This window comes from Pinus tabuliformis, chromosome 6 (genome assembly GCF_031772625.1).
Source record: "Pinus tabuliformis cultivar Carrire ecotype Pingquan chromosome 6, CPIR1, whole genome shotgun sequence".
NCBI classification, from domain to species: domain Eukaryota; kingdom Viridiplantae; phylum Streptophyta; class Pinopsida; order Pinales; family Pinaceae; genus Pinus; species Pinus tabuliformis.
The window spans coordinates 126115305-126141600 of NC_142292.1; positions in this window are offsets into that span (position 1 = coordinate 126115305).

A 26296-nucleotide genomic window follows, 5' to 3' on the forward strand; every position below is an offset into this window, starting at 1 on the left:
GCATTCTTTTACCTAAGAAACAAAAAAAAAAAAATCTTTCAAGTTAATGTAGAATAGATTAAAATAAAAATAAATAAATAAATAAAACGAGATCTCGTAGAATTTTCTTTTAGTCTTGTTTTTTAAAATAAAAATAAAAAATAAAAAAATAGAAAAAATCATCATGAATAAATGAATAAATTCAATGGCACAGTAAAAGAGCTACTTCATCATCGCATTTCTATATCTTGTTTCTGTATCACGAGTAAGCAAGGAGCTTGATTATCGGAAAGCTTTGTCTTCTGAGAATATAAACGCCCCCGCGACATTGCAGAAAGAGTATAGACAATGCGAGGTTTTGTCGTAAATCTTGATTGTGTTTATTATCCATCCACGCTAACCTTCATAATTAAAAACAAATCAAGAGATTAGTATGATCTCTCCCTGCGCTTTGTGCGATCAAGAAGATCAAAAAAATTATCGATTTATTTCAAATAAAAATACTCTTGCTGGAAAATTGAGCTGCGCATTCTATAGATTATAAGAAATTTGCAAGATTCCAATATCAATCTGCTGCAACAATTTAATTTTCTATTCAAACTAAATTCACAACATATTGAAATAAATCAATGGCATTATTAATGCACATATGATTGTTTGATTTTGCAATTTTTTTATCTAGTTCTGGCTTCTCGATTTAAATCTATTGTTCCTGTGCCATAATTTGCTCCTGTATCGAGATAACCATTACCCCTAGAAAGAAACAAAACTTGAACTAGGTGAATTGAAGAATCTGCATTTCCATATTATTTGAATTGGCCAATATAAGAATTTGAAACTCTTACATTAGGGACCATGCAACCTACACTACAAGGCATCAAATAGAACACTCTTGAAAATAACTTGAGTATTCTCGTAACACCAAAACAGGAAAAAATAAAAATAAAAAATAATACTAGTAATGAACCACCTGATCGAGCATGTTCTTTACAACAACGATCTTGGAGAGCATGGATCCAGGATGATCCTCCATTTCAGTCTACTGCACAAATATTGTCTTCTTAGCACAATAGAGGCTATTAAACTTTGGAGGCACAACGTAATATCAGAGCCGATGGAACCGAAGGATTTCTGTAATTTTAGATAAATTCTATCTAAATGCCTCTCTGTAAAAGGATCACAATTGTTTTGGTGTGAGTAGCAGGTAAGAAGATCCAAGAAGGTTATCAAGCAGTTTAATGTACTTGTTGATTTCATTGAATCCAGAAGTGTTCAGTTGCTGTTAAGTGTGAAGCCAAATTCATGAATCACATGCAGGATTCTATATTTTTCTACACCGCCATTAGTTTCTAGATCATTCCAAATCTCCATCTGAATCACATACAGGATTCTAGATCCTTCTTCTGCCTCTATAAATTTGTAATTTCTCTGGCCAAGGAAAGCGATCAAGCCAAGGCGCAAGCCTGTTATGTAATGCAAAGTGATTTCTGTTCTCCAGTGATTGTTTTATCTATTCCGTTGTTTCTAACTGAGTAATCTTGTTGTTTCTCCATTTGTTTGTCTCTGAAATTATTCTTTGCTATTGCCATCTAAGTCTCTGTGTAAAAATCTGTTGTGTGTTATATATGCTCTGGTCTAACAACTGGTATCAGAGCTAGGGTTGAATATCCATTGTGCAAGCCGCTTAGTGCAATCGCCTTACTTGGGCAGCGTTCGTTAAAACGTTGGTTGTTACCCCTAGAGTTGTTAAAGGATCTGTCCAGGAAATAGCTGAGGAACGTTGGAACTAAAAGGCAGTTGCTGCAAGAAAAACAAGGTCGTGGATCTATGTTTAAACGTGTTGCTGGAGTTTGAAACATGGAGATTCGTGGAGTTTGGAGTTGAAACGTGGTGTTCGTAAGTTTTTTTCTACATCAGGTTTGCACGTATACATCAAGTTTTTTCTCAAACCAACATATGTATGTGTGAAATGTGAAAAGATTAAAACATTATATATGTTTTATATATTTATTATGAAAATATATAATTATATGTTGGAATTTTGAAAAGTATATTTTAAAAGGAGAAGGAATTTTGAAAAGGGTATTTTAAAAGGAGAAAGAGTAATAATTAAAGTTTTTTTTTTAAATGGAGTTTTTGTGTTTTGGGGCATGAATTTGATTGAAAATGGAGACAACATTTATAGATATGGAGAAGTTGAGCGGGGCTAATTTTTCCCTATGGAAATCATAGATGGAGGATATACTGATTTTAAAGGATCAATATTTGCTGATTGATGGCACAACAAAGAAACCCTCATCGATGACAAATGAAGAGTGGAATAAGCTAGATAGAAAGGCGATTGCAACAATTTGCCAATATTTAGCAAAGAATATTTATTTCAATGTGTCCAGAGAAAAGACGGCTGAAGGGTTATGGAAGAAGCTCCATGATCTATATGAGAAGAACACGACATCAAACAAAGTGTTCTTGATGAAGAAGCTTTATAATCTCAAAATGAAGGATGGTGCTTCAATTACTGAGCACTTGAATGCATTTAATATTATTACTAATTAACTTGCCTCTATTAAAATCATTTTAGATGATGAAATTAGAGCTATATTGCTGATGTGTTCTATGCCAGATAGTTGGAAAAATTTAATTGTAGATATGAGCACTTCATCAACTACAGAGACCCTAACTTTTGATGATGTTAGCAGTAGTTTAATGAATGAGGAGCTGTGATGCAAGTCAATTGCGGAAAACCAGGGAGGAGAGGCTCTAGCTCTAATTGATCGTGGTAGGAGAATGGATAGTGGCCGGCAAGGGCAATCAAGATCGAGAGGCTGATCAAAATCAAGGAGAGGCAGAATCATCTGCTTTCATTGTGGCAAACCCAGGCACATGAAGAAAGAATGTCGATTTTGGAAGAAAGGACAAAAGGATCAGAGACCATCTAGTACAAATCACAAGTCATCCAGCACAAATGAAGGTGAGACTACTGCTGTAGCCACAGATGGTGATGTGTTGTTTACTGTTTTAGTAGAGGATGCATGTGTATATACATCTAGTAGTAGCTTTGATTGGATCCTTGACTCTGGGGCATCTCACCATGTAACCCCATGCAAAGATAGTTTTGTTTCATATAATCTTGGTGATTATGGTAGAGTGCATTTGGGGAATAATCATTTTTGCAGTATTTTTGGAGTGGGAGATGTCCAGATCAAGATGAAAGATGGATAAGGTATATTGTTGAAATAGGTCAGGCATGTACCAGAAATGCACATGAGTTTAATCTCTATGGGATGATGGGATGATGAAGGCTATTCGACAAGCTTTGGAAAAGGAGGCTGGAAAATTAGAAAAGGTGCATTGGTCGTGGCTAAAGGACCCAAGACAGGAACATTATACACATTGAAGACACTGATAGGAAAATCAGATTTGGCTGCTGTCACAAAAGAAGGAAATTTAGCAGATTTGTGGCATAAGCGTTTGGGTCACATGAGCGAGAAGGGCTTAAAAATCCTTGTTGGTAAAAATTTATTGCCAGGTTTGAAATCCTACAATCTGGATCTTTGTGAGAATTGTATATATGATATAAAAAGAAGGGTTTCATTCCTTAGAGGTGGCCATGACAGAAAGAAAAATGTGTTAGAATTGGTACACTCAGATGTGTTTGGGCCTGTTAACATCAAATCATTAGGAGGAGCATCATATTTTGTAACATTTATAGATGATGCATCCAAGAAGGTTTGGGCATATCCTATGAAAAATAAAACTGAATTGTTTGGAATATTTCAACAATTCCATGTTGTTGTTGAAAGAGAGACTAAAAAATTGCTGAAGTGTTTAAGAACAGATAATGGTGGAGAATATTGCTCAAATGCATTTAAGGAATATTATAACAGGTTTGGCATAAAGCATGAGAATACTGTGCCTAGTACTCCTCAATATAATGGTGTCACAGAAAGGATGAATTGCACCATTATGGAAAAGGTGCGAAGTATGTTGTCCAATTCTGGTTTAGAGAAGAATTTTTGGGCTGAAGCAGTCAGGACCGCTTGCTACCTCATAAAAAGATCTCCAACTACAGCCTTGGATGGCGGTATCCCTGAAGAAGTTTGGACTGGTAAGAATTTGAATTATTCTCACTTGAAAATCTTTGGATGTGAAGCATTCGTACATATTCCCAAAGAAAATAGAACTAAGCTAGATGATAAATCTATGAAATGCATTTTTTTGGGATATGCGGATGAAGATTTTGGTTATCGTCTATGGGATCCAGTCAAACATAAAATTATTAGAAGCAGGGATGTTATATTTAATGAGTTAGAAATGTTCAAGAGGACTATAGGTGAGTTGGAGGTCAAGAAGGTTATTGATAGGTTTGAAGAGCAGCAGGAAAACATACCACCAATACAAGAAAATGAACAACAAATTTAGGAGCATGAAGAACAACAAGTGGAAAGTGATGAACAACAAGAAGAAGGAATCTTGTAAGAACCTTTACAGGAGATTCAACCTGATAATGCACCACCACAGTTGGTTCGCAAATCTTCTAGGCCTCGTAAGCCTTCACATAGGTATCCTCCTTCAAACTATATTTTGTTGATTGATGAAGGTGAACCTAATTGTTTTCAAGAAGCTTGTAAAATCGAGCACAGTAAAGAATGGAAGAAAGAAATGGAAGAAGAAATGAACTCTTTGTAGGAAAATAAAACTTGGGAGTTGGTAAGCCTCCCAAAAGGTAGAAAGGCTCTACAAAACAAATGGGTGTATAGGATTAAGCATGAAGGTGACGAAAATAAGGAGAGGTATAAAGCAAGGCTAGTGGTGAAAGGTTTTGCCCAAAAAGAAGGTATTGAATTCAGTAAAATTTTCTCACCTGTTGTTAAAATGTCATCCATTAGAGTCATTCTTGGTCTAGTTGCTGCTTTAAACCTAGAATGTGAATAGTTAGATGTAAAAACTGCATTCCTTCATGGTGAATTGGAGGAAGAAATTTATATGGAGCAGCCAGAAGGCTTCATAGAAAAAGGCAAAGAAGGCCTTGTTTGTAGGTTGAAGAAGAGTCTCTATGGGTTGAAACAAGCACCTCGACAATGGTACAAGAAATTTTATTCATTCATGTTGGAACATGGTTTTCAGAGGTTGGAAGTTGACCATTGTGTCTATATCAAGAGGTATGATCAAGGAAAGTATATCATATTATTGTTATATGTGGATGACATGTTGATTGTTGCGAATGATAAGAATAAGATCAATAGGTTGACGAAAGATTTGGGTAGCAAATTTCCAATGAAGGATTTGGGACCAGCACAACAGATATTGGGCATGCGGATTATGCATGATAGGAAAAACAAAAGGTTGTCGCTGTCACAAGAAAAATATATCAAGAAGGTGCTTGACAGGTTTAATATGAAGGATGGCAAGCTAGTTGGTACACCCCTTGTAGCCCACTTCAAGCTGAGTACTGAATTATGTCCTAGTGATGACAAGGAGAAAGAAGAGATGAGCAAGATTCCTTATGCTTCAGCAATTGGCAGTTTGATGTATGCCATGGTATGCACATGACCAGACATTGCATATTTAGTGGGAGTAGTGAGTAGGTTCCTTACCAATCTAGGCAAACAGCATTGGCAAGCAGTAAAATGGATTTTGAGGTACCTCAAGGAGACATAATCCCTGCCTCCATGAACCTATCGGTGACTAGCAAATCTGATTGGCGTATTCTGCACTACAATCTGGTTGTCGACGAGGTTGGCTCTTCTTGAATAATGGCCCTTCCTATCCTACCTCAACCAAAAAACCCTCCATATGCCTTCAATCCCGCTATTTCACAAGTTTTGCATTTTGTTTGTGTTTGTTTTTGCATTTGTTTTTCATTTATTTTGATTTGTATTTATTTTTGTTATATATTGTATTTATTTTTATTTTTGTTATATAATTAGTTTTAATTTGTTTTGATTTAGTTATATATTTTTAGTTCTAATTTCTTATTATAGTTAATGTTTGTTATGTTGTTATAATTATATTAATTTATTAATATAATTGCAATTTGTTATTATTTGTTATATTTTTAATTGTAATATGTTGCATATGTTTTTTATTTAATGTTTGCTATGTTATTTAATGTTTGTTATGTTGTTAGGATATATATTAATATATGATTGTATTAATATGTTAATATATTGTTTTATAATGTTAGGTTATGATTGTTATCATTTTAAAAAAATTTATACAGTAATAAAAAAAATTGTTATGTGTTTTGTGATTTAAAAGGTGAATATTGGCATGTGAAGGATATGGGCATTTTTATAAAACAAAACTTTTGTGGTATGCAAATTGAGAGAATCATGAGAATTACAGGAATTGGTTAAGATTGCAAGAGTTGGTACAGGTGCAAAAATTAAAAAAAATTGCACAGAATTCACGTAGCACAAATGAAATTTATTCAGTTGGATGGTAATTTGCATGGCAACTTCATATTGTTGTATGCTTTATAACATACTAATCTGAAGGACACAACAAATCTATAATGCCAAGCTCTTTGCCATGCACAAATAGGGAGTAAATTTACTTTAAGAATGGATTGATATTAATATCATAATTGAGTCAATTTCAACACTTTGATTGTCCTTAATTTGTTTTATTTGGTACAATTTTTTTTTTTTCGTAAGAATCATGAAGGAACTGGCCATTTCTTCTTGAACACACTTATGTTTTCTTTTTGCCAAATTTTTTTATAGGTTACAGGATAATCAAGTGATCATTAAAGAGATTACATTGTGACGACAATTGGTCTTCCAAAGACTAAATTCATGAAAAAATTCTAAAGACAAATTCCACCTTGCACCTCCCTTTTTGAAAAAGATTTTGAATTCCACCAATTGTAAATCCATAAAGCATGCCATTTCCATATCCATTTTTCACAGCAAGAGCTCTTATTCATTCAACATGCACTTCCTTTCATCCATTCCTAACCCACCAATAAAAGAAAATAAGTTTACTTACAAACTTCTTTCCATTTTCCATTTCCATTTTCTTTTACCTAGCATTTTTCATTTTCCACCAATAAAACCCTGCTTCTACATATCATTGAGTCAAAGTCCTAGAGTCTAATAATCTTAAAAAAAAAACACCTAGAGACTTGCATGCCTTAATGGCAAGTACTCTTGCCAATGAACAATGGAAGTACATTAATATTCCTTGTTCATTGGATCTTGTAGGTGACTCGACCACAACAAATTTATTTGTACCTACAAAGATGTGTTAGGCATCTTGACTCCCATTGGAATCAATGGTGGGAGCTCTCGTGTTGGCTAGTGGCATTCATTAATGGCCACTAAGTTAACAATTTCTTGCTATGTTCGACACCAGAACATTTATTCACATAGTAAGATTTGTGCCATCGAACGTTGAAGACTTGAAGACCCATATTTTGTAACAGATGAAGCAGATTTCCTTTCATTGTTTTTCAGTTTTTTTTGATGTAGATGACTTGAGGACAAGTCAATAAATAAGGCTGGGGGGAAGTGTAAATTCTTAATTTTGTATACCTTCCAAGCCTTATACATTTTCAGCTGCATTTGATAGCAGATTCTGAACATTCAGCAGAAGATCTAGCAGCAGATTTAGCAGCAGAAGCAACAACAATAAAAGATTCACTTTTTTTATTTCATCCACCATTTTCACAACCAAGTAAAGAAGACTATGAACGAGAATTTTGCAGCTACACGTGCACAACTCTCATCCATTTTTGAAAGGGTAAGTTAAGGTATGATATTTTCTAACTTTTAAGCATTTAATTCCTTGAAAAGTTAGAATAATAATTTTTGGAAAAGCTTCACTTCCTTTTGTCATTTTGTCATATTGCCAAAATCATCAGTTGAAGGGGGAAATACATTCACATTCATGTGTTTCCACATTCATATAACATCCATATTCATATATCACATTCTAAAACCCACATACTTTCAAAATATATTTACTATTTCATCATCATGAGCATAAAAATGGCTTTGTAAAAAGTATTTAAAAGCTAATTGGATGCAACACAATCATGGTTGTTACACAAGAACCAACCATGATGCATTCCAACAAAAATACTTTGCAATAAAAATCACATTATTATTATGCAAAGATCATACATTGAATTTGAATGCAACAAACAAAATACGGTTGAAACACAAGAACCAACCAAGTTGCAATTCAACAAACACACTTTGCAAAAGTTAAGCAAATGATATCATGCAAAGTCTAAGCCAAAGCTCAAGTATCAAAAGTAATGTAATAGATTGCATGAGGACATGCAATACCTTCAGTTTGGGGGTATGTTGGGCCTAGGAATTATCCTTAAAATACATCCACTTTCACTCCATTCACACATTTTCTCACCTCTATTCCACCACCATGTCACCACATCAGCTTCACTTTCATCATTATATGGGTTACCTTTATGTTTTCCAAAACATTATTAATTCTTAGTATTTTAAGAGAATTTATGGTTAAACTTTAGAAAATAATATCCATATACTTATACCTAACAATTAGAATGAATTTGTTGACATGTGTAGGTACAAAGGAAGCTTCCAAGGCATCTTTATGTGGAACTCTATGTTCAAATTCGAATTTGAGGAGATAAGGACCTCATGAAGAAGATCATGGAACTAATGGAGGAGATCATGGAGGATAGGGTTATGTGTCACCATTAGTTGAGAAATATGTGGGTCAAAGGATGGAATAGTAGATTTACATTTATGAGTTTGTTATCATAGCTTTTGTATAAATAGGAGTGTTATCTCCTTCATTTGTAATCTTCATTCTTTGTAATCAATAATGTAAACTTTGAAACGGGAACTGATACTGTTACCCGTTTCGTAGAGATAGCAAAAAAGTGACCTGATTTTGAAAAGGGGTGATGCAGAACACACATGTTTTTTTTAGAGCATAGTTTTTGGCACTTTAGTTTTTTTTATGTACATCACGTTTTAGAATGGTAGTGATTTTCATGCTGATTTAAAAAAGTGAGCATTCTGCATCACACTCCTTTTTTAAAAGCCCTGTTTTTTGGCTTTAAATTTTTTAATGTATAAAATGTAAATAATTATTTAGTAAATTTGATAATTTTTGAAGTGGTCGTTTTCTTCACATTTTCTTGTTTTTTATTTTAATTTTTTTTTTTTTTTTCGTGAGGTTTTTATTGTTTTGCATTTTTAAATTAGAAGGTCGATATTTAGACTTTTCGATATTCTACATATTTATACATCCTTAATTAATTTTTCAATCCACATGAAATAATTGTTTCTAAAAAACAATATTTTTTAACAATGGACATAAAAATTACAATTTTTAACATAAATATAACTAAAAAACTACACGTTTTGATAATTTTTTGCTAGAATTGACATGTCAAAATCACAATTTTTATACGATAATTTTAACTAAAAATGGTTAAATAATAGCTTTTTCTATGAATTTCATGTCAAAAAAATAATAAAAATCATTTTTTTTTCAAAAAATAATGATTAACTTAAAAATCAATGCAAAAATCACATATTACCAATATTGAACGTATAACAACCCTAATTGAGTGTTTATTCTTCTCATAAAATGTCAAAGTCAAAACATTGCAAAGCTTGATTTACAAGCATAACTTAAATTTAATCAACAATGTCACGTAATCCAAACTCTTCGTCCTCTAGAGTTTCATCATTGTCCTCTTCCACAATATTTTCTGTTTCATTTTGCTCATTTTCCTCTTCTAATGGGTCTTTGATGTCTGCGAAACTCCCAATGTATGTCTTTCCAAACATTCCATGTAATGGTGGTTGGGGTTCCTTTGCCTTTTTTGCCACACGTGATTCACTAAAGTCCCCTTTCTTCAACCCAATTTCTTGCATTGCATTTGGAAGAAATTGAAGAGCATTAATTCTTTGCTGAATGAAATTGCACTGTACTGGATCTTTTTCAATTGCAATGCAATTTCTTCCTTTTTGAAGGCAACATGCTAGTGTTGTACCTAATTATCAAGCACAAAAGAAATAATGAACTAAATTAGTACAATGACATATTAATTAAAAAAATAACATATTGAAATTCAATTCCATATAATAAAACTTACCTGAGCCAGAAAATAAATCCAAAACCCAATCTCCTTCATTTGAACAAATGTCTATAAGATAGTTAATCAATAATTGTGGTTTTTGATAAATGTTAACTATCTCTCCTTTTGCTTCTTTGTCTTCATATGTTAGTTTTCTCACAACAGCATCATAACTCAGTATTTGGCTATGACTCTTTCTGTCTACCCGATTAAAAATCATAGACATATGGCTATCATCTTTTGCCCAACTATCAATATGAATGAACTCACAATCATTTATAAATTGTTGATCTTCATTGTGAAGAAGATTTGACTTTTCCCTGTAACATGAAATAGTAAAAGTTCAATTAACTTGTACATAAATAATTTTTTCAACATTAATCAAATATACATTTTAAACGTCTTACCATGTAAACTGCATCCTTGAATTTGTTTTCCCCTTGAAGCTTGACAATATCTTTGCCAATTGTGTGTCTGAATGAAATGTCACAAATCTCCATAATGGTGATGACGTGACTTCTACAAATCCGGCAACCACTTTACTAAAATCTTGATAAGTATAAGGGTCACTATCATAGTCAATGTTTGGAATATTGAAACCATGGGGAATATCTGCAATGACTAGGGCATAATCCCTTTTAGGTATGAGTTTAGCAATGTCTTCACAGTCGCCTTGTATTACTTGATATTGAATAGTGTCTAGCCCATTCCAAATGAAATGATTAAGAGTTGGATCAAGTTGAATATCCTTAATACGTTGCTTCCTCAGTCTTTCGATCTTTATTTTTTCAATAGAGGTTTTGAAACTATCTGTCACTCCATTATCATCCTTCCTCATCTTTTATAAAATAAACAAATATGTGTGTAAGTTATAAATTAAAAATAGTACACAGGTGAATAAAAATGAATGTATAAATCAAGATACCTTTTTAAATGCAAGATAAAAAGCTTTTAATGTTGATGTAGAACTTGAATCTAGATAGTTGCGTACGACATCATCCCAACTATCTTCATTCAACAATCTAACCATTTGTTCTTGAATTTTCATGTAAACTTTGTGACTGCATAGATAAAGTAACAAAAAGTTAATATAATGATATGTATAACAAATACTACCAAGAACAACATGTTTTATTTAAAATATAATTATAATCTAGAAATAAATAAAAATATTTCAACAAACTTACTTTTGAAATTCTTCAGACATTTCCTCCAATGATAATTCCCCTGACCTCACACGAGATAATATTGTTTTGACCATTTTTTCATCTTTCACTCCTTGCATCGCCCTCCAAGGTGTGATAGTCATATCGTCTGGAAGATTCTTCATTTTAGGAGCTAATTTACTGTTGCCACATATGAATGGCTTAGACTTTTTGACCTTCTGGTTTTTAATGGCAATGTCTTCCCACATGCTAAAATCTCATCAATCAACCTCCAAATATCTCCAGTTCTAAATGCCAATTGGAAAATGTTATCAACACCTCTGAATAAATCACTATGTTTCCTGCCTTTTCCACCTTTTGAATTGGTTTTCTCTTCAATTTGATATCCTATTTCCATACAACATTCCTTTTGGAAATCTGCAGTAACTTTTGTCCTATCCCCACCACATTTTTCTTCAAATTCACTATGAATAAATCTAACCCTTTGCATGAAAGTCATAGACATCCTATATTCATTATCTGAATTATGATCCCATGCCACTAACTTTGCTTCTGTATCAAATAAACCAGCGTAAATGATACATTTCATTGTTTCAAAACGTGGGTTATTAGGATATTCCTCCATCAATTGTCTTTGAGCTTCTACAGAATGGTTCCCCCCAAGCACATAATAATTGTATTCAAAACATTTTGACTTATCAAATGCTTCTTTGTTGGGAACTTGAAGTGGATCAACAAGAAGCACATAACTAACCACATGAGCATATGGATTGTACCTCATCAATGTCTTCAAGTTGTGAACATGCAGATGATGTGGCTTTCTAACTTGGTATTGACATTGTCCTTCACTTGCTTTATAGGTTTGCCTGACATTAAGCTGAAATGTGCGACCACCATCAATTAAGTTTCTCTTTGTCAAATTCTTTCGAATGACATTTTGTTTTGTTTTGATAATGCCATCTTCTAAATCAGCGCCTGGTGTAATGATTTCTCTGCTTTCTTTTGAAGTTTCACTAGGTTCTTAACTACTGGTAATGACTGCTTCAAAATCATCAACTTTACTTTTCTTGGTCATAACATTCCCACCAGAGTTATTCTTGGGCATTGTTACTTTTGGATTTTTATGGCTCTTCTTAGTTCCAATGTCATCTTCAGTAATGACAACATATGTTTCATTGTCAATTTCAACTTCATCGTTCTCAAAAGTAACTTGTTTACCCTTGCTATATTTATCCACCAGAGACCTTTTTTTCTGATTCTTTGGATGTAGTTTTATAGCATTATCAATTACTTCATTTTGCCTATTTTCCGTATCTTCTTCTGACACTGAATAAAAACTGCTGAAAACTTTCATGATATCATTCTCAATGAAATGAATGCCTCCCAACCTAATTGAACAACTTTCAACGAAATTCTACCAAACAAAATATCATATGTCAATAAAAACAAAGTTAAAAAATATAGTGAGACACTTTCAAAAACGCAAAATACAAATATAAATAACAATACTTACGATGTTTTGTGTCATCTCATTTACGATTTGACTACACAACTTTGTAGATACCTCTCTCGTGTCATACAATGAATATGATAGTTGGTATTTAACCCTTTCATGTGACTTGGGAGCTTTTGTAAGTATGTAAACAACTTCAGTGTCCGGTACCGAACACATATCTACGATTCTTCCCATCACCTCAAAAATTCCATTATCATTCGGTATATCGATATATAGATATATATTCACATTTGCGCTTTCTCTTTCTTTCACATACCACATTCTTGATGGAAATTTCACCTCTTTCAAATTCTTCCAGTCTGAAATCATCTTCTTATCACTTCAGGCACTTGAAAGATTTGTAGTCATGAGCTCAGGTGGAGTTCGTTCACCAATGTTTCTTTTAGATGCACCTTTATGAGTCTTTGGTCCAAAAAGATTCACTGAAATTCTCTTTGATGCCATTTTCCTGAAAAATAGAAACACATAAATCAGTAAATAATAAAAACATATTAACTTAAATTAACAACGAAAATATATCATAAATTTTAATCAAAAATCGCCCCACCCACCGCCCCTCATATTCCAAAAGGACATGCATTAACATTCCAGTGTAAAAACGTAAATCACGAATAAAACATTTTGCTCAGGCGCCCTCACCCAACCCCCCCCCCCCGCACGGCACGGGCGCCCTCACCCACTCACCCCCCCCCAAGCATCCCAACACCCCCACCTCGGCGGCCCAGGCGCCCTCACTCACCCCACCGCCCGGGCGCCCCGGCCCAACCCCCACAACCCTCCCCGGCCCGGGCGCCCTCACCCGCCCGCCCCAACTCTCTCCCTACTCCCCCCCCACCCCACCCAGCCGCCCAGCCGCCCGCCCAACCCGGGCGCCCTCACCCACCCCTCCGGGCGCACTCACCTGCCCGCCCCACCCCTCTGGGCGCCGTCCCTACCTCTCCCCTAACCTGCCCGCCCTGCACCCCCTCACCCGCCCGCTCCAACCCTCCCGGCGCCCTCGCCCGCCCGCCCGCCCCACCCCTTCGGGCGCCCTCACCCATCCCCCCTCCCGACGCCCTCACCCACCCGCCCGCCTCACCCGAACCCCTCTCCACCCAGGCACCCTCGTGCAGGCGCCACCCGGGCCGCCCGCGCCCCCGCCCGGCTGGCAGAGCGATTCCGGGAATCGCCTTGCCTGCCAGGCGGGGGCGTGGGCGACCTCGGTGGTGCCTGCATGAGGGCGCCCTCGTGCAGGCGCCACCTGGGCCGCCCGTGCCCCCGCCTGGCAGGCAGGGCGATTCCAGAAATCGCCCTGCCTGCCGGGCGGGGGTGCGGGCGGCCCGGGTGGCGCCTGCATGAGGGTGCCCTCCCTCATGCAGGCACCAACCGGGCTGCCCGCACCCCCGCCCGGTAGGCAGGGTGATTCCGGGAATCGTCCTGCCTGCCGGGCGAGGGCGCGGGCGGCCCGGGTAGCGCCTGCACGAGGGCGCCCTCCCGCCTTCCCGGGGGGGGGGGGGGCGGGGCGCGGGTGGCCTGGGTGGCGCCTGCACGAGGGATCCCTCCCTCGTGCAGGCGCCACCTGGGCCGCCCGCGCCCCCGCCCGGCAGGCAGGGCGATTCCGGGAATTGCCCTCCCTGCCCGGCGGGGTCGCGGGCAGCCCGGGTGGCGCCTGCACGAGGGAGCCCTCCCTCGTGCAGGCGCCACCCGGACCGCCCGCGCCCCCGCCCGGTAAGCAGGGTGATTCCTCTGTCACGCCCGCAATTCTTTTTTCCTTAAATTGGCCGGGTGCGGCACCGCCTAAGTTAATAACTTTATCCATCGTTAATTAACTTTACGAACTACGCCTTCAACAATTCATAATAATCATGAATTAGCATTATTAATGTGCGGAATCCATCAATAATATAAGAACAATAATAACCCAATAATATAAGAGAAGTAATCTTTTATTATATATGTGAAAGATTACAATGATCGGGAGCGAATGCTCCATCGGTGTTTATAACCAAGGTTGGGCGCTGCCCGTGAAAGAACCCACGGAACGCTCACTGCAACCTTCAACCGAATGCAATACAAAGTTTACAACCGGGTGGGCACGCCCGTGAAAGAACCCACGGAACGCTCACTGCAACCTTCAACCGAATGCAATACAAAGTTTACAACCGGGTGGGCACGCCCGTGCACAACCCACTCTACACACATAAACCCTTTGCCGACGGGCGGGCGCACCCGTGCACACCCGCGCCCGTTACAACCAAGTCTCATGCCAACAACCGATGGGCGGGTGCCTACCCGCGCCCTCCGTTCACACCTTCAACCACAAGTGCGTTCCCCCTTGCCCGACTCGGCGGGCGCATCACCGAACGCCCACGACCTGCGGTAGACTTGCGCACTCCTTTATTAGCGAAGGAGAGATGCGAAGTTGTTGTTTTCAAATGAGCGCACAATACCATAGTTTATACGCTCCAAACAAGAGCGTCGACCTTCACCTGGCCGACCTCCCAATCGTGCAGCCAGCGCCCCAAACAATAATCGAACGCCCCTCTCTATGAGTCGGCCTGTCTTTGTTTGCCTCGCCCAGCCTACATTATAAATGGAGTGCCAACCTGTCCACACAATATATAACTGCGCCTCATCGTTGGAGCTCGCATTTTTCTGCCTTAGTCTATTTTCGCGACAGGAGGAGCACGCGCGGTCGTGCACGCAACCGCAGGGCGTTACATCCCCCCCCACTGGAAATCATTGTCGCCCTCGACAATCTTGCTCGTCTCATCAGCTTCTTGTTGTACTTCTCGATCTTATCCTTCGATCTCCAAAGTGAGTCCTCTGATTCCCAACTTTCTTCCTCCGGTGCATTCTTCCATCTGACAAGAAATTCCCTTCTCATGTGGCAACCAATCCCTGTAGTTCTGACGCTCAAAATCTTCTCCAACTCTAATCCTGGCTTGTCCACAATTCCGGCTGGTCCTCTCAGTGGTTCAGCTCTCTCTGGATGGTCTGAATCAAGTCTACATCTCTTCAACTGACTCACATGAAAAACTGGATGCTTCATGTGAATATGGTGCGGAAGCTCCAGCTCGTAAGCAACTTCCCCCACTCTTTTCTTCACTTGGAATGGTCCCTCATACTTCCGTGTCAGTTTGCTCGTAGTCCCCTTGGCTGGCTGAAACTGCTCCCCAGTAATCCTGAGAAACACCATATCTCCCACACTGAAGTGTGCCTCCCGTCTCCCACGATCAGCATACTTTTTCATCCTCCTTGTAACATCATGCAAGCGTAACTGTGCTAACTCCAAGGTCTCCTCCCAAGCCTTCATGAACTTCTTCTCATGAGGACTCCTCAAGAAGCCTCCCGTCACTATGGTATGCAGTGCAACCGGCATCTGTCCATTCACCAACTCAAATGGACTATACCCCGTCGCGGAACTCTTTTGAATATTGTAGCTAAACTGAGCAATATCCAAGAGTTCAGGCCAATTCTTCTGATCAGCCGTCACATAATGTCTCAAGTAGTCCTCCAGCAATGCGTTGATCCTCTCGGTCTGCCCATCTGTCTATAGATGGTAACTTGAACTCATCAACAACTCTGTCCCGACTAACTTGAACAATGTGGTCCAAAATCTGCCTGTAAAATGCGGATCCCTATCCGACACAATGCTCAATGGCATCCCCCAATACTTCACTATGTTCTTAAAGAACAACTCCGCAGTCCGCTCGGCTCCACAAGGTATCTTTGTTGGAACAAAGACAGCATACTTGGAAAAACGATCAACCACGACCATAATCCCATTATACCCATGAACCTATGGCAACTAAGTGATGAAGTCCATCGAGACACTCATCCACGGCCTCTCTGGAATCGGTAAAGGTTGCAACAGTCCTCCTTGCCTCTGAGTATTTGATTTGTCCTGCTGATAAATGATGCACGTATGTACATACTCCTCTACATCCTCCCGCATATTCTCCCAAAAGAATCCTCTCTCCAACAATGCCAAAGAACGACGCATCCCTGGGTGGCCAGCCCATGGCACATCGTGGCACTCCTTCAAAAGGTGCCTCCTAAGTCCAGATGACTTTGGAACATAAAGTCGGTTTCCAAAGAACAAGAACCCGTCTCGTAGAAAGAACTTTCGTGTCTTCCCCTCCTTTATCTGCTTCACTATATTCTGTGCCAAAGTATCAGTTTCAACACTTTCCTTGATCTTATTTTTCATCTCTTCTGACATCTGAACTCAATTCCTACTCCTAGCTGCCCGGTCTTGTCCCTCCAATGCTGCAAGTTGTCCCTTCCTGCTAAGGGCATCTGCTACCACATTGTGTCTTCCCGGTCTATACTCGATAGTCATGTCGAATTCTGCCAAGAAGTCCTGCCAACGAGCTTGCTTCGCAGAAAGCTTCGGTTGTGATGCAAAATAACTTGCTGCAACATTGTCAGTCTTGACAACAAACGGCTTCCCAATCAGGTAATGCCTCCACACATGAAGACAGTGAATGATCGCAGTCATCTCCTTCTCATGAACCGGATACCTCCATTCTCTATCCTACAACTTCTGACTCTCATACGCCACCGGATGCCCATCCTGCATAAGAACCCCTCCTATGGAAAAATCTGAAGCATCTGTGTGTACCTCAAACGGTCTCTCGAAGACAGGAAACTTCAGTATCGGTGCTGTAACCATCCTCTACTTCAAGTCATTAAATGCCTCTTGACATTTGCTCGTCCAACTCCACCTCTTGTCTTTCTTCAATAGGTCTGTCAGTGCAGATGTCACCTTGGAGTACCCCTCTACAAACTTCCGTTGGTAGTTGGTCATGCCCAAGAACACCCTCATCTCATGGACATTCTTCGGTTCAACCTAGTCCTCAATCACCTTCACTCTGCTCGGCTCCATCCGTATGTACCCTTGACCAAAAATATGCCCAAGGAACGGAATCTCGGTCTGAGCAAACACACACTTAGACTTCTTCAAGAACAACTGATTTGCCCTCAGTGCCTCGAACACCATCGCCAAGTGCTTCTTATGATCCTCCATGTTATCACTGAACACCACTATATCGTCCAAGTATACTACTATGAACGAATCCAAGTATGGTCGTAGAACATCGTTCATCAAAGTGCAAAACGTAGCAGGAGCGTTGCACAACCCGAATGGCATAACAAGGAACTCAAAGCTACCATACCTTGTTACTATCGCGGTCTTCTTCTCGTCTCCTTCAGCTATCCGCACCTGATAATACCCATGCCTCAAGTCCAGCTTGGAAAACACTCGGGCTTTCGCAAGCTTGTCAAAGCAATCAACAGCCAATGGCAAAGGATACCTGTTCCTTACCGTCTGCTTGTTCAATGCACAGTAATCACAGCACATCTGTAGCTCATTCAAATCCTTCTTCCGTTGGAACAATACCGGAGCTCCATAAGGGGACCTTGAAGGTCTGATGAAACCTGCATCAGTTAACTCCTTTAACTGTCGTTTCAACTCCTCCAACTCAGGTCCTGGCAATCGATAAGGTGCTTTAGCCGAGGGTTGCTTTCCTGGCTCAAGCTCAATGCTATGGTCCATTGCATGCCTTGGTGGAAGCTTCTTCGGAAGCTCATCAGGCATCAAATCCGCATATTTGGTCAGCACCTCAGAAATCTCGGCTGGAACAAGCATCCCCACTCCATCACCTTCGACATCCTTGAACATCACCGCATATGTCTCCATATCGGATTCCTTCATAGCCTTCTCCAAACTCAGTGCCGAAACATGTTGCACCTTGACTTCCCTCCTTTGCCTATGAGTGGGGAAAGTCCAAGTTTGTGACTGTCCAACTAGCACCACCTCATCACAGAAGGGGACAACAATAGCCTTGTTGCCCTTCAAGAAATCCTGTCCGAGTATCATATCGAAGTCATTCATCTCCATCACTCTGAAGTCCAACTGACCCTTCCAGTCTTTTATCTACACAGGTACTTCGTGTACCAAACCCGCCACTTTAGCTCTAGAGTTCACTGCCTTGACTTCCACATTCGATGGGAAGATCATCAGTCCAACCTCTTTTGCCAATCGTGTCGTCATGAAGTTATGAGTGGCCCCCGTGTCCACCAGAGCTTGAATGGTCTTGCCATGAACCATCAAGTCCACGAAACCCAGACTGTTCATCCACGATTTCTCCATAACTTTTCCCTGTTCATCAAGCTTCTTCAACCCTGAATCAGCTTCACCTGTCATGAGCAACCCTGCTCTATCAAGCTTCATCAACCCTGAATCAGCTCTGATACCACCTGTCACGCCCCCAATTCTTTTTTCCTTAAATTGGCCGGGTGCGGCACCACCTAAGTTAATAACTTTATCCATCGTTAATTAACTTTACGAACTACGCCTTCAACAATTCATAATAATCATGAATTAGCATTATTAATGTGCGGAATCCATCAATAATATAAGAACAATAATAACCCAATAATATAAGAGAAGTAATCTTTTATTATATATGTGAAAGATTACAATGACCGGGAGCAAATGCTCCATCGGTGTTTATAACCAAGGTTGGGCACTACCCGTGCAAGAACGCACGGCACGCTCACTGCAACCTTCAACCGAATACAATACAAAGTTTACAACCAGGTGGGCGCGCCCGTGCACGACCCACACTACACACATAAACCCTTTGCCAACGGGTGGGCGCACCCGTGCACACCCGCGCCCGTTACAACCAAGTCTCGTGCCAACAACCGGCGGGCGGGTGCCTACCCGCACCCTCCGTTCACACCTCCAACCACAAGTGTGTTCCCCCTTGCCCGACTCGGCGGGCGCATCACCGAACGCCCACGACCTGCGGTAGACTTGTGCACTCCTTTATTAGCGAAGGAGAGATGCGAAGTTTTTGTTCTCAAATGAGCACACAAGACCATAGTTTATATGCTCCAAACAAGAGCGTCGACCTTCACCCGGCCGACCTCCCAATCGTGCAGCCAGCGCCCCAAATAATAATCGAATGCCCCTCTCTATGAGTCGGCCTGTCTTTGTTTGCCTCGCCCAGCCTACATTATAAATGGAGCACCAACCTGTCCGCACAATATATAACTGTGCCTCATCGTTGGAGCTCGCATTTTTCTGCCTTAGTCTATTTTCGCGAGGGGGGGAGCGCGCGCGGTCGTGCACGCAACCGTAGGGTGTTACACCCTCCCTTGTGCAGGCGCCACCCGAGCCACCCGCGCCCCCGCCTGGCAGGCAGGGCGATTCCCGGAATCGCCTTGCTTGCCGGGCAGGGGCACGGGCGGCTCGAGTGGCGCCTGCACGAGGGCGCCCTCATGCAGGCGCCACCCGGGCCGCCCACGCCCCCGCCCGGTAGGCAGGGCGATTCCGGGAATGACCCTGCCTGCCAGGTGAGGGCGCGGGCGGCCCGGGTGGCGCTTGCACAAGGGAGGGCGCCCTCCCTCGTGCAGGCACCACCCGGGCTGCCCGCGCCCCCGCTCGATAGGCGGGGGCGCGGGCAGCCCAGGTGGCGCCTTCACGAGGGCGCCCTCCCTTATGCAAGAGCCACCCGGGCCGCACGCGCCCCCGCCCGGTAGGCAGGGTGATTCCGGGAATCGCCTTGCCTGCCGGGCAGGGGTGCGGGTGGCGCCTGCATGAGGGCGCCCTCCCTCGTGCAGGCGCCACCCGGGCCGCCCGCACCCCTGCCCGGCAGGCAGGGCGATTCCCGGAATCGCCCTGCCTGCCGGGCGAGGGCGCGAGCGGCCTGGGTGGCGCCTGCACGAGGGAGGGCTCCCTCGTGCAGGCGCCCCCGCCCGACAGGCAGGGCGATTCTGGGAATCGCCCTACCTGCCGGGCGGGGGCGCAGGCGTCCCGAGTGGCGCCTGCACGAGCCCCACTCGTGGGGCTGAGGGAGGGTGGGTGAGGCCGTGGGCGGAGGGTGGGTGGGTGGGCGCCCGGGCGGAGGGGGGTTCGGGTGAGGTGGGCGGGTAGGTGAGGGCACCGAGCGAGGGGACGGGTGAGGGCGCCCGAAGGGGTGGGGCGGGCAGGCGGGCGATGGCGGGTGAGGGCGCTCGGGGGTGGGTGGGGCGGGCGGGTGAGGGCGCCTAGGCCGGGCGGGCGGGTGGGTGAGGGCACCCGGGGGTGCGTGGGGGGGGCGGGTGAGGGCGCCCGCGGGTGGGTGGGGCGGGCGGGTGAGGGCGCCCGGGGGTGAGTGGGGCGGGCGGGTTAGGGCGCCTGGGCCGGGCGGGCGAGTGGGTGAGGGCACCCGGGGGTGGGTGGGGGGGGGGCGGGTGAGGGCGCCGGCGGGTGGGTGGGGCGGGCGGGTGAGGGCGCCCGGGCCAGGTGGGCCGGTGGGTGAGGGCGCCCGGGGGTGAGTGGGGCAGGCGGGTTAGGGCGCCCAGGCCGGGCGGGCGGGTGAGGGCGCCCGCGGGTGGGTGGGGCGGGCAGGTGAGGGCGCCCGGGCCGGGCGGGCGGGCGGGTGAGGGCGCCCGTGGGTGGGTGGGGCGGGCGGGTGAGGGCGCCCGAGCCGGGCGGGCGGGTGGGTGAGGGGGGGGTGGGTGGGGTGGGCGGGTGAGGGGGGGGTGGGTGGGGCGGGCAGGTGAGAGTGCCCGGGTCAGGCGGGCGGGTTGGGGGAGGGGGTGGGTGGGGCCCGGAGGGGTGGGGCAGCCGGGTGAGGGTGCCGGTAGGGGTGGCGGGTGAGGGCGCCCGAGCCGGGCGGGCAAGTGAGGGGGGCTTGGGTGGGTCGCCCCGAGGGGTGGGGCGGACGGGTGAGGGCGCCCGGGCTGAGCGGGCGGGTGGGGGGGGGGGGGGGGGGGGTGGGTGGGCTAGGTGGGTGAGGGGGCCCCGGCCGGGCTGGGCAGGCGGGTGAGGGTGGGGGGGGGGGCTGTTAGGACGCCCGGAGGGTCCGGGCGGGCGGGTGAGGGGGGGCGCTGTTAGGGCGCCCGAAGGGGCCGGGCAAGCGGGCGAGGGGGGTGGGGCGCACCCACGGGTGTTAAGCAAATGAGGTTGACCGGGCCCACCATGCTCACGATGGATGTAATTGTTATTTTGGCTCAGGAAAATTATTAATTTAAAAAAATATATATTTTTCACTAAACTAATTTAATATAAAAGTTTTCAAGGAAAAAAATTTAACTTACCTTTTAATTGCGAGAATTCTTCATTGAATATGTTGTTGATAGCGATTTAGCTGCTCCACAAATTCACGAGTCTTTCAACGATTTTTAGAAAGCCTGGATGTGATGTTAGTTATAGTGATAATGAAATTTTAATATGTAAGTGAAGTTATAGAGATGTTTTACTGTACGGTTAATATGGGATAATTTGTTTTACAATATTATAAAGTGAATATTATAGATTTGTTTTACAACGGTTTGAATGTGGGATAATTTGTTTTAAAATATTATAAAGTGAATATTGTAGTATTGGAAAGCGAACATTATATGGTTTAACTATTATAATAATTAATGTAGAAGTTGTAGTGTACAATTTTAATTATGATTTCATAAAAAAATTTAGTTTACATTTTTCAATAAATTGTAGAACAAAGTAATAAAGGTAAATAAATTTAACAGATTTTTTGGAGGGAAATATTTTCGCGAAACGTTTTGGAGGGAAATATTTTCGCGAAAAATTTTGGAGGGAAAATTTCATTCTTTAAGCTATATAATATCTTTAGGAGACTCTCCATTTGTATCATTCAACATCTTCTATTTGAAAGGGATGGATTGTTCTGATAGTGAAGTTTCGATTTATACACCATCAACTTCTTCATCACGTAACAACTCTATTCATATTGATGAATATAGCGGGAATTCTTCCACTATGAATAGAAAGTCAATTCTTCCACTTAGTCCTGATTCTAAGGACTATGAGAGCAGCACTGATGAAAGAGGGGATGGAGAATTTCAAATAAATAAAGAGTCACAGATTCCACTTAGTCCTACTTCTAAGGACTATGAAAGCCGCAATGATGAAGAGCATGGTGGTGAAGTTCAAAAGAACGGAGTGCCATGATGTCCACTTAGTCCTAATTCTGAGGACTATGAGAGTAGCAGTTTTGAAGAGCATGATGGTGAAGTTCAAAAGAATGGAGGGTCACGGTGTCCACTTAGTCCTAATTCTGAGGACTATGAGAGCAGCAGTTTTGAAGAGCATGATGGTGAAGTTCAAAAGAATGGAGTGTCACGGTGTCCACTTAGTCCTAATTCCGAGGACTATGAGAGCAGCAGTTTTGAAGAGCATAATGGTGAAGTTCAAAAGAAGGGAGTGTCACGGTGTCCACTTAGTCCTAATTCTGAGGACTATGAGAGCAGCAGTTTTGAAGAGCATGATGGTGAAGTTCAAAAGAATGGAGTGTCACAGTGTCCACTTAGTCCTAATTTTGAGGACTATGAGAGCAGTAGTTTTGAAGCGCATGATGGCAAATTTCAAAAGAATGGAGTGTCACGGTGTCCACTTAGTCCTAATTCTGAAGACTATGAGAGCAGCAGTGATGAAAAGCATGATGTTGATTTTCAAAAGTATGGAGTGTCAAAGTGTCCACTTAGTCCTAATTCTAAGGACTATGAGAGCAGTAGTGATGAAAAGCATGATGTTGATTTTCAAAAGTATGGAGTGTCATGGTGTCCAGTTAGTCCAAATTCTAAGGACTATGAGAGTAGCAGTGATGAAGAGTGGGATGATGAATTTCAAAAGATTGGAGTACCACAGTGTCCACTTAGTCCTAATTCTGTGGACTATGAGAGCAATAGTTATGAAGAGCGTGATGATGAATTTCAAAAGAATGGAGTGTCACTGTGTCCTCTTAGTCCTAATTCTAAGGACTATGAGAGCAGAAGTGATGAAGGATAGGATGATGCACTTAGTCCTAATTCTAATGAGTATAAAGGTGGCAGTGACAAAGGATGGGATGTAGCATCTTCAATAAGTAAACAGTCACATTTTCAACGTAGTCCTAATTCTATGGACTATGAGAGTAGCACTGGCAATGCATATGAGGAAGAATATCCATTAAACATCAAGTCAGATTTTCTATTCAGTCCGAATTCTAAGGACTACGACACTAGCACTGAAGAAGCGGAAGATGAAGAATATCCTCCAAGTCAATATTTGAAAAGAAGAGTTGATCATAGTGTGGATAACATTCCTCTTAATGATGATGAAAAGCCTTATACAAATGATGATCAAATGATGGAGATGTTGCCAAGAAACATTGTATCAAGGAGTAGGAGCAGACCTTTTCGTATCAATGCAAGTTGTTCTAGTTATATAAGGGGTAGAGCAGAATATCTGACGAGAAGAAGTTCTATCAGTGCTCTCATTTCAAGTGAATGTTGCCAAAAAGATTGCTTGAAACATATGGGTTTCAAATTTGCATTAGAAAGCAGGAAGAGATATTTGTCAATGAATAAAAGCATGCAAAATTCATATTTAGTTGGGTGCATGAAATCTACATTGTCAGGTTATGATTATCATATTGGGACTTTTTTTATCTGTAGAAAAGGTTTCAAAATGTTTCATTCGATTGGGAATTTTCATCTCTCGAGAATTCAAGAAAAATTGGAAAAGGATCCCACATTTTATTCAGAAGTACGTCATAAAAGACAGTTTGGTCCATTATCAAATACTGCAATGTCATGGATGAAAGATTTATTTTAAAAGCATGGAGAGTGTATGCCAAATGGAGAGACAATACATATTCCACATAATTTTTCAAGACGAGAAATCTACAACTTATACAAAGAATATGCAGAAGGTGCTGAGGGACATGGCCAGTTTATTACATATCAATATTTTGTGAAGGTATGGAAGAAAGAATTCAATAATGTCCGTATTCCTAAGAAGACAAGGATGGGGATTTGCAGTACATGTGCTTCTCTTAAATCAAAAAGGGACAAATGTGAAGGCTCAGAAAGAGGTAAGCGTTCATAACTTTAACTTTTAAAATTGTATAGTCATCAACTATGAAAACATATTTCTTAATGAATCTCGTTTATGTTGTGTAGATTTAATTGTCAAACAACTTCAGGAGCATCGCGAACAACAAACAAATGAAAGGAAGAAGTTGTACAAGCATCGAAATATGTGTTATGATAATCCGAATAAATATTTGGGTTTGATAATTGATGGTATGGACCAGAAGAAAACACTTTTACCACATTTTGTTCGTACACCCAAAAATTTACAGGAGGAAAACTTTATTCAATTTCACTTGGTCGGTTGTATGGTCTTCAATGGGAAAATGTTGCCAAGGGTGTACTTCACAGCTCCAAATATTCATAATGATGCAAATCTGACCATAACCATAATTCATGATGTGATTTCTCATTGGTCTGGTAATCTTCCTGAAGTTTTGTATCTACAATTGGACAACACTTGCCGTGAAAACAAAAATTAGGTTGTTTTTGGATATCTAAACATGCTTGTTGAATTGGGAATTTTTCAAAAGGTAAAGGTTGATTTCCTTCTTTTTGGGCACACTCATGACCATATTGATCAGATGTTCAGTTGTTTTTCAGTCACATTGAGGAGGAAGGAAGTTGGGATCTTGCCATCACTAATTGAATGTATTAAGAAATCATACATGCCAGAGCCTACTTTTGATGTGTTGGAAGAAACTGTTGACATGCGAAGGTTTATTCTGGGATCATATGGTGAGGGGAAATGCATTGAACAACTTAATGACATTAGCTTCCAACATCAATTTCGTATCAAAAAAATTGATGGGAAAACACTAATATGGGGCAAGAAGTATTCAACTACTACAGAATGGGCACCGTCATCAGGATTGCAATTTTTGAAGTTCATTCCAGATCATCCAATATTTGCATCAAAAATATTGTTATTACAATCAGTTGGTGAAGTTCAGAATGCACGTAGATAGAACAGGGATATAAATTATTTTGATTGCCTGGAAGAAATTAAAAAATGTATTAGATATACATATGAGTACTTTGACATTGCTGATTCAGTTTGGTGGGAGTCGTTTTTCAATAATCAAAGTGATATCATTTCGACAACAATAAATGAAGATATACCTTTGAAAAATCCATTTATTTGGCCACAAAATTTGTTGAATGAACATGAGGAAGTAAACATTGTTGAACAACAACAATCTCAAGGTATTATTAATTCTTCACAGGCAGTGGAAAGAGAGATGTATATTGGTTCCAGAAGATCTCGTGCACAACGTGAAGCCATGGAAGACCTTTATAGGGGTTCAGTACAGGATATTAAGGAGGGTTGCATGATTGCAATGCTAGCAGATGGAGATCCCAATGGCTATCCATTTTGGGTTGCTAAAGTTATAAAGGTCTTTACAGAAAATGAGGATGTTACAAGTGTTGAAGTACATTGGTATGCCACAAATACACACCCATTCAATGGTGTGTATAAGCCAGAGATGGTAGTTGACAAAAAAAATGGCGGAAAAAAAAAAAAGAAAGGGTACAAATGTAAATCGCCGCCGCATAGACATATTAAAATTGGAGGATGTAGGCATACTTGTTTATGACTTCAATTTAACAAAGAGAGGAACTCTTCGCTTCAAGACGATAGAGATTCTGAAAAGGTTGTTACCAGAAGGAACAGTGTTGACATGGGAGTCACCTGAA